The sequence below is a fragment of the Stegodyphus dumicola genome, chromosome 10, assembly GCF_044657685.1.
Source record: "Stegodyphus dumicola isolate Sdum_Otavi_A_Nest chromosome 10, ASM4465768v1".
In the NCBI taxonomy this organism is placed as follows: domain Eukaryota; kingdom Metazoa; phylum Arthropoda; class Arachnida; order Araneae; family Eresidae; genus Stegodyphus; species Stegodyphus dumicola.
In genome coordinates this window covers 34,039,550-34,048,245 of record NC_140777.1, presented here as the reverse complement: position 1 = coordinate 34,048,245, position 8,696 = coordinate 34,039,550, and positions in this window count along the sequence as shown.

Genomic DNA, 8,696 nt, shown 5'->3' with positions numbered 1-8,696 from the left:
TATCCGGAAAGCCTGGTGGTGAACAGGGTTATTTTGAACATAGAAGACTGTGACCAGCCACAACGATCTGCTCCCCCCTCCAGGAGATATTCAACAACGTTTTTAAGAGGTTCAAAAATTTAAAGCATTTCTTCTTTAAGTGAAGCACATTTTTCAACAGAAATCACTCAACCATTAAGATGCAGTTCTGGCTCAGAGGTGGAGATTACGTTTTTTGCAAAAGTAGATACGCACAGTCTTCTGACGTGAGAATTTGAAACCACTCTGAATTGACCAATTAACGATACTGTTAACTGTGATCTGCAGTTCTCTCTATCTAAGTTCAAGATTAGGATGTAGATTTCAGATTTTTCCCTAATTTTGTGTTTGGTGTTTAATTTGGCGAAAACAATTTAACCATCGCCAACGGCTCCTGAAACGGAAAAATATCGATATTTTCAATTTTAGTGTTCAACTGATTTAATAATGCCTTTTAAATTACTCACTGACTTATTTTCTTCTATATTCTTATCTATTTTACTGATAAGCTTTATAATTGAGCTTTATTGACTACCTCGTACTTTTTTCAGCTTTTAAATTCCGTTGTAAATAAAGAAAATAAATCCTCTTACCTTTTCAGATGTGTACCCAACTATTTAATGGAATTCAGATCTTGACACTTACTCGTCGAATAAACATGAAATTATCTTCTCAATCCTCTTTCCCGGTTCACAGGATATACAAAAATGTGTGATAGACAATAATGGCGCTGCGCATCTAACAAAGTTTTAAAATGAATGTAATTGCCGCATTTAAATTTCCAAATGTATTGTTCGGCTATATTTCTATCCAAATCAAAATTCAATCTAAATTAAAAGTGAATTTATTAGAATACAGAAACAAACTAATCTAATCTAGAGTCCAAGATTTTATCCGTGGCATTCAAGTTGCCTCAAACAAATCGAAAGCAAGTTCAAATATTGCCAGTTAGCGTTCTCTAACTCAATGTGCTTCTACTGACTTATTCATTGCCCCTCTGAGGCTGATAAATGTGTTTATTCAAACTGGAACACAAACAGATTTTCTTTCATGTCAACAATACAGAATACACCTCTTTCATGAAACTGTTTCAGATAACAGCTGTAACTATTTCAGACAACAGGATAACACAGAGCTTCGTCCAGATGAATTTACCTTTTAGGTGTTTAACCAGATCTTTTCGGATGATGGTAACACTGGCTCCAGTTGTTGGTCATATTACAAAGAACTCCATTGATATGTTCCTTGAGAAAAAGTCCATTAATGCCTCCACTCTCAGCAGAAATCTAAAGAGCTTTAAAATAGTGTTTCTTATTATCTGGCAACCTCCGCTCAGGGAGACTGACACTAACTTGTTTCCTTCGTCCTTGCTGGGCAGCGGTTCTTATTTTCCGTGTCTTCGGATGTTCTGCAGCTCCTTCGTACGTGTCCTTCGAAACCGCAGTTCCAGAACTTTAGAGTCGGTTTGTTGCCACTGCCGTTTCTTCTCAAGGCATTGACTTGTCTGGTTAAATGGTCTCGAATTTCATAGCGTACACTAAAGTGCTTTTTAAATTTTTTATATCCGCCATTCGCAGAGCTTTCTGTATTTCAGGATCCCGAATGTCATCGATGAAGTACTGCAGGGACAGGATTTCCCTTGTTTCTCTCGAGCATTCTGAAAGGGCGAAATGGGACAGCCTTTCAACATCCATGGCAAGCACCTGAAGTGTTTCTGTGGGCTTCTGATAACGGAATTTTAATTGAAGCTTGACATAGTCTTTTAAATATTTCTACCCTAAGCGCACTTCCAAAGTGCAGCATAGAGCTTCAAAGCCTACTATCTGGTTTTCGTGAAAACTTTGAAGGATATCCACTGCGTCTGCTCTCAAAAAAAAAAACGACAAGATGAGACACCTCAAACTGGGAAAGCCTTACCTTCGAGTCCGCCACTATAGAAAACTGTGCCTTAGACACTTAACCGTAAGTCTTACCATCATATGTGGATAGTTTAAGAGAGGAACGAGAAAGCACGGATAAAAATTTAAATCCATCAGAATTGCTTCTTGCTGTCGCTATGCATTTCTTTAATGTATGAATTCTTTGGCGACGGCTGAAACTCTCTTTTCACTTTGTTCTTTGGTAGAAAAAACTCTTTCTTCAGTTTCTTCAACTCTATTTTCAAACATGTCTGTTCCATAGACTCGAATGTATTTTCTGTTATGCAAGTAATTTCTCTATTCATTTCTTCTTGACCTGCTTCAGTCTTTTCTTGAAATGATTTAGTCTCTTCTTTAACGGATTCTTGGCCAGTTTCCATCTCTCCTTGAGCAACTTTCATCTATTTTTTAACGAACTCTTAGCCAGCTTTCATCTCCTCTTTGTACGCAGCAAAGGCTGCCACCAGCTGTCTTAATTGCTCATCCATCGCTTTTATCCCTGGTATTCAGTACTAATTCTGACACTAAAAACTGTTGCATGCGCACGGGTTCATAACAGGATGAATGCATAGAGATCTAAAGAAAGGTTGATAACATTTATTTTATGGAAAGAAACACTTCAGATTTCTGTAACCTTCCACAAAAATAGTCGTACAACTCTTCACAGTATCACAAAGTGCAATGAGTAGCTACACTTCAAATTACTATAAACGTTAAGCATAACACAATGCAAAGCTCATCTAAAGAGCGAAGCTAATCCGGATGCATCCCAGTACTCCACTATCAACTAACAATAACAACTATAACTGAGAGCAGATGCTCTGTCCGGTTTTACTTAGTTTTCCCCCGGCTGCCGAGAAATTTATAGTACTTCTCGAAATTACTGGAAGACATATGAGGTCCGAATACGATTACAGCTACATATGAATCAATTACAGTTACGAATACGATTACCGCTACATTAATTAGTTACAGTTACAAATACGGTTACCGCTACATATGAATCAGTTACAGTTGGCAAACGGTCCCTAAGTTTGGCGACTTTTGTAGATTTCTTAATAAATTTGGCGATAAAAGTTAGTCGCCAAATTTGGAGATGCTAAGGCTACATATTTTAATTTAATTATTAATTTTAATTTGCGATTATCCTCTAGAAAACGAACAACAAAGTCTATTGTAGGATTAAACTTATTAAAAGTTACTATTCTAGAAATATTGCGATAAAGCTGTGGGAAAAATACTTAGAAAAAAATTTTTAATTCTAATGGAATTCATATTAAACACTTAAATAACGAATTAATGCATATCAAAAGAAAATTAGTTATTGTTGATCTCCAGAAAGAAGGCTGACTTTAAAAGAGGAATTAGTCTTGTCCCGTAAGTTCCACATCCAATAATGAATGAATAATCGTGTTTTATCTCCCTCGTCTTTTAAATTAAATTCTTTAAAATACATCGCTCGTACCATTTTGAGCAATTCCCTTTGAAAAATCAGTCTTCTTCCAGTAGGTCAGCAATTGTTACATTTCCTTTGATATATATGAATTCGCTTTTTAAGTGTTTTAGTATGAAGTCCATTACAATTTAATACGTCTACTAAGTATTTTCTTTTAAGCTTTATTTAAGTATTCTAAAGCATTAACTTTTAATAAGTTTCATTTCACAATAGATTTTGCTCTTCATTTCGTAGGGAATAATCATAATTAAGATTATAAACTATATTTATATATAGTAGGTATATGTATACATGTATGAAATTTATTCTTTACTCTTCACCTTTTTCCTCAGATAGGATAATCAAGATTTCTATTTCTTTTGAATTCAGTCTTTTAGATATATATATGACATAATCAAAGCAAGGAAAAGACGGAGCACTGTTGATGCGTAGTTATCCTATATTGAAGAGAAAGTATTATGATTGCGTCGTAAGCTAATGTGTTGACTTCGTAAATAAAACTTGGCAGTCGAGGCAATTTTAATTCCATTTTTATTTCCAATTGACAATATGTGGCCACAGATCACTTGGCACCCTAATTGTGCCTGTTCAAGAACACTTATATTATTGATATTATTGCAATAGGAAGCAGCGTAGCGATATTGCGTCCAAGCACAGCACAGACAGAAGCTGAATGATGGAAACACGCGAAGAGAAAAGTTTTGGTTTACAATGGTAGTTTCAGTTCCCAATTATTAAGTTATCAGAGCTGCGCAGGCCATAGGATGATCTAGAAATAACGCAAACCAGAGAAGTTATTGCAATTTTTAGAATAGAGAGGGAGAATTAATGTTTTACTGTTAGTTTAAATTATAATTTTTATTCACATAATTTTTTTCTAACATATATATATTCTTTTCAGTCACAAATATCCGACAACGTTACATTAGGTTTAATTTAAAGTAATGAAATTAATATATCCGAATTTAAAAAATTATCTGTCGTGTACATTCAAATTCTGCATAAAATATTATATATATAACTGTCAATTTCAGTCTTTGATATACAACCTAAAAATATTAAAATCATCAACAATACGTATTTCGTATAAACTGAAGATTATCCTGGCGAGAAAGATTCGCTACTTTTCCGCTAGTATGAGGCGTGAAATAAAAAATCTCATGGTACTATTATCTAAGAATTTTAAGCTTTGCAGATGATTCATGAACTCCGTGGGTTTAAAACAAACATTTGAAGCGATTTTCAACAATGTTTTTTTCTTCTTTTAAGTGAATGATTCTGATTGGTCAGTACATAATTTTTCTCAAAGTTCTTAATTCCAAAATGTCATTTGGCAAATATTGCTCCTAGTGTGAAATTATTGTTTGTTAAAACTGCTGATTCGTCAATGAGTGAAATGCCAATTAAATAATATTTTTAAAGGACAGATTTTTAATTGTGTTTCAACGGTGAAAATAACATGCAAAAGCCTTCAGCTGCACATTATAGTATAGAATGCCTATTAAGTTTAAATGAACTGTTTTACATATGAGAGAATTAGGTGTTCTTTTAAGTTATTTATAGAATTAATAAGGACCTCTTATCTTATTCATATATAGCATTATTTATATATGAATATGATAAGAGGTTATCATTCATTTTATAGCATTTTATCATATTCAAAAGCTAGGAAATTTCTTATTTATATAAATGATAGAAAACCTTGTTCTTAAAGTAGTTACTAACTAGAAAAATATCTGGATAATTTCGACGCTGAAATATTGAAACCACGAAATGAAAATAATTTAATTTTCAAACTACAGTAACAAGAGCTCAGAAAATGTTTCTGCCGAAAATTAAAAATGACAAACGGTAGCTAATAGCTACGATTTTCTGTAACTATTAGCTACAGTTTCTAATTTTTAGCTACAATTTCCAGTTACTAGAAGCAGAACTCGAATTATACGAAAGTAATGACTGTAAATAAATCGATGAAGGTTTTAATTTCTTATACAGTGGTGTTTTCATTATTGTAATTTATAATATGTTCACATTGAGCATATCTAAAATTGTCCGTCTTCGTATGTCAGAAATCTTTTGATAATAAACTCTTGCAGACATATCCCAATAATGCTAAATGACAGCTAAAATTAAACGCTAAATGGCAGCTAAAAAATTTCACAGCTCCGTTATGAAATCGTCTCCATTATTTTTAACTGTTTCTAAATGAATTGATATGCTTGCTAAGTTGTTCTAAAATGTATGCTAAGTTGTTCGAACTGAGTATCATTCTGTGACTAAACTTTTGACTAAAGAAGGTCTTAATCACGACCCCCCTCCCCCCCACACACACACAAAAAAAAAAAAATATCTTTGGATCATGCGAATGATGATTCAGCTTCTTCCTATTCTATAGTATATAGAATAAGTAAATAAAACGATTTTGCATGAGCCAAGAAGCTGTAAAAGATGATTCTTGTGAATGTCGCTCTTTGAGGATATTGCTTGTACCGACGAGGAAATATTGAGTGATAAAATTCAAGGCTATAGCAGCAAATTTGAATCTGTCTAAAACAGATGTTATGCAAATTCTGCATGAACACCTTCACACTAACAATATCTCTACATTAGTGCTCTAACTTCTTTCACCAATCCAAAAAAGCAAAATGCTACTTGCTCTAAGCAGTTGTTGTATTTTACAATACAGTTCAGAGAAATAATTTACAGTTGATAGCGACTGCTAACGAAACAATGGCTCTATACTATGATCCTCCCCAGAAGAGTGAATTAATGGAGTACAGAAAAGAAGTGAAGCACCACAAAGAATAGAAAAGTAAATCAACGGAAAAGATAATAGCCGTAATTTTTTATACAGGGTGCGGCAAGGAAACTACCTTATTTTAAAAATGAATAACACAAATAGTATAAATGATATCAGTTTAATTTTTCCCCCAAATTATAGAGAGACACTTAAAGTTTTTTTTTTTATTATTATTATTGCGGTTTAAAAATAGTATCAATAAGGTGGCCTCCATTCTGGACAATGCATTGAGGTAGTCGAGTTTTGAAGTTTCTTTCCACTTTTGCCAGCATATCAATGCATATGTTGTAGATAGCAGCTTAAATATCGTTCTTCAGTTGAGCCAGGGTCTTTGAACGTTAGAGATTTCACATAGCCCCACAAAAAAAAAAAAAAAAAAAAATCACACGGGGCTAAATCAGGCAAGCGCGCTGGTCACTGACAATCGAATGGGATGGAGAATAGCCGGTAGTCTGGAGTTTCTCTTCCACCCTATTATGATTTCGCTAGTTTTCTGGTGTGGTGTGGTGGTGGTGTATTTAATTACGGCAAAGCACACTAGAGCTATCTGCCTAAGGGGAGGGATGCCTTCGTGGAGGACTTTCTAAGGGAAACTGGCTCGTATACACGTTACACATGGGGAAAACCACGAAAACACCCATGCAGCCACCCCGTTCGCGGGATTCGAACCTCGGACCGAACTACCAGTGTTCAGCGACTCGGCCGCTGGTGGGCCTCGCCAGTTTTCTGAGCAGGTTCTTTCACACAAAGCGTCGACGTTTCCAGGTGAGGATCCCTTCTGATGATGGATAGTCATGCCCTCAGATGCTGAAAGCAATTTTTATATTTTCGAAGGAAAAATTGTATTTCCTTAAAAAGTCCAATCCGAATACGCAAGGATCTGTAATATCAGCCACATATACCGTGTGATGGTAGGTGACACTTCCAAGCTTGATTTTCACGTTTAACTTCCCATCGATGTCGATTTTATCACCAGACGCAGTCTAGAGAGTAACACATAATAGCGTCCAAATGAGTTCATCTTTAAACTGTTGAGCTAAATCTTTCTAGATGATGGTAACCTTAGCTCCTGTTTCAATGATCATTTTGCAAACAATTCCATCAATATGCCCATTGATGGATAATCCATTACTGTTGCCACTCACTGCAGAAATCTTGGGCTCATTAAAACGGGGTTTTTCACTATCGTTCAGACTCCGCTCCGCGATATGGTAATTAATTTGTTTCCTGCGCCGTTGCTAGGAAATTGTCCTATTTTCATGTACTGGGGTGTTCTGCAGTTCCTCCGTATGTGACCTTCAACAGCGCAGTTCCAGCACTATGGTTTCTGCTCACTTCTTTTTCATCTCAAGGCATTTAATTGTCTGTTTAACTTCCTTGTCTTATTTTCATGCTCTAGGGTTTTCTGCAGTTCTTTCGCATGTGGTCTTCAACACCGCAGTTCCAACACTTTAGGATTGGTTTCTTTCCACTCCTGTTCAGTCTCAAGGCACTGATTTGTCTGATAAAATCATCTCTTTTATTATCCGCGCTATGGGATATTCTGCAATTCTGCCGTATGTGACCTTGAGTACCACATTTCCAACACTTTAGAGTCAGTTTCTTCTCACACCTTTCCGTATCAAAGCATTGATTTTGCCTGGTTAAATCATTTAAATGAGCCATCACTTGATCCAGTGGCTCGTAAACTTGAGCAGCTCTGATTGGGTGGTGGTCTCTACGAGTTGCTTGCTGAGCTGCCTCGAATTTCACGGCGTACAAAAGAGCACTTTTTGAGTTCTTGACACCAGCGATTCGCAGAGTTTTTTGTATTTCAAGATCTCGGATGCCTTCCATGAAGTACTGCAGAGACAGGATTTCCCTTGTTTCTGGGCGAGTTTCTGGAGTGTTTCCGTGGGCTTCTGTTGACGTGATTTTAATTGAAGCCTGCTGTAGTCTTTCCAACATTTCTCCCGAAAGCGCAGGTTCAGCGCGCCGGACAGAGCTTCGAAATCTAGCCGTTGGGACGAGCAGATAGCGACGAGCAGGCATCGGTAAAAATTTTAAACCATCCGAATTGCTTCCTGCCATCGCTACAAATTTTTTTAAAGTATCAACTTCTTTGGCAACCGCAGAAACCTTGTCATCAATTTGTTGTTCGATTTGGTGATGGAAGGCAAAAACTCTTCCTTCGATTCGTTATTCCACAACAGAAACTCTATCTTCTTTGACAAAAAAAAAAAAAAAAACTCTGTAATCGATTTGTTGTTCCACGGCCGAAACTCTCACTTTTATTTGTTCTTTACAGAAGAAACTTTTTCTTCAATTTTTATAAATTTTATTTTCAACCGCATCTTTTCTGCCTTCCATAGCCTCAAATTAATTTTTTTCTATTATGTAAGTAATTTCTCTTTTCATCACTTCTTGTCCTGCTTCAATCTTTTTCTGATTAGCTTTTATCTCTTCTTTAACAGAATCTTTCATATCTTCTTTATAAGATTCTTGGCCAGCTTCCAACTTTTCT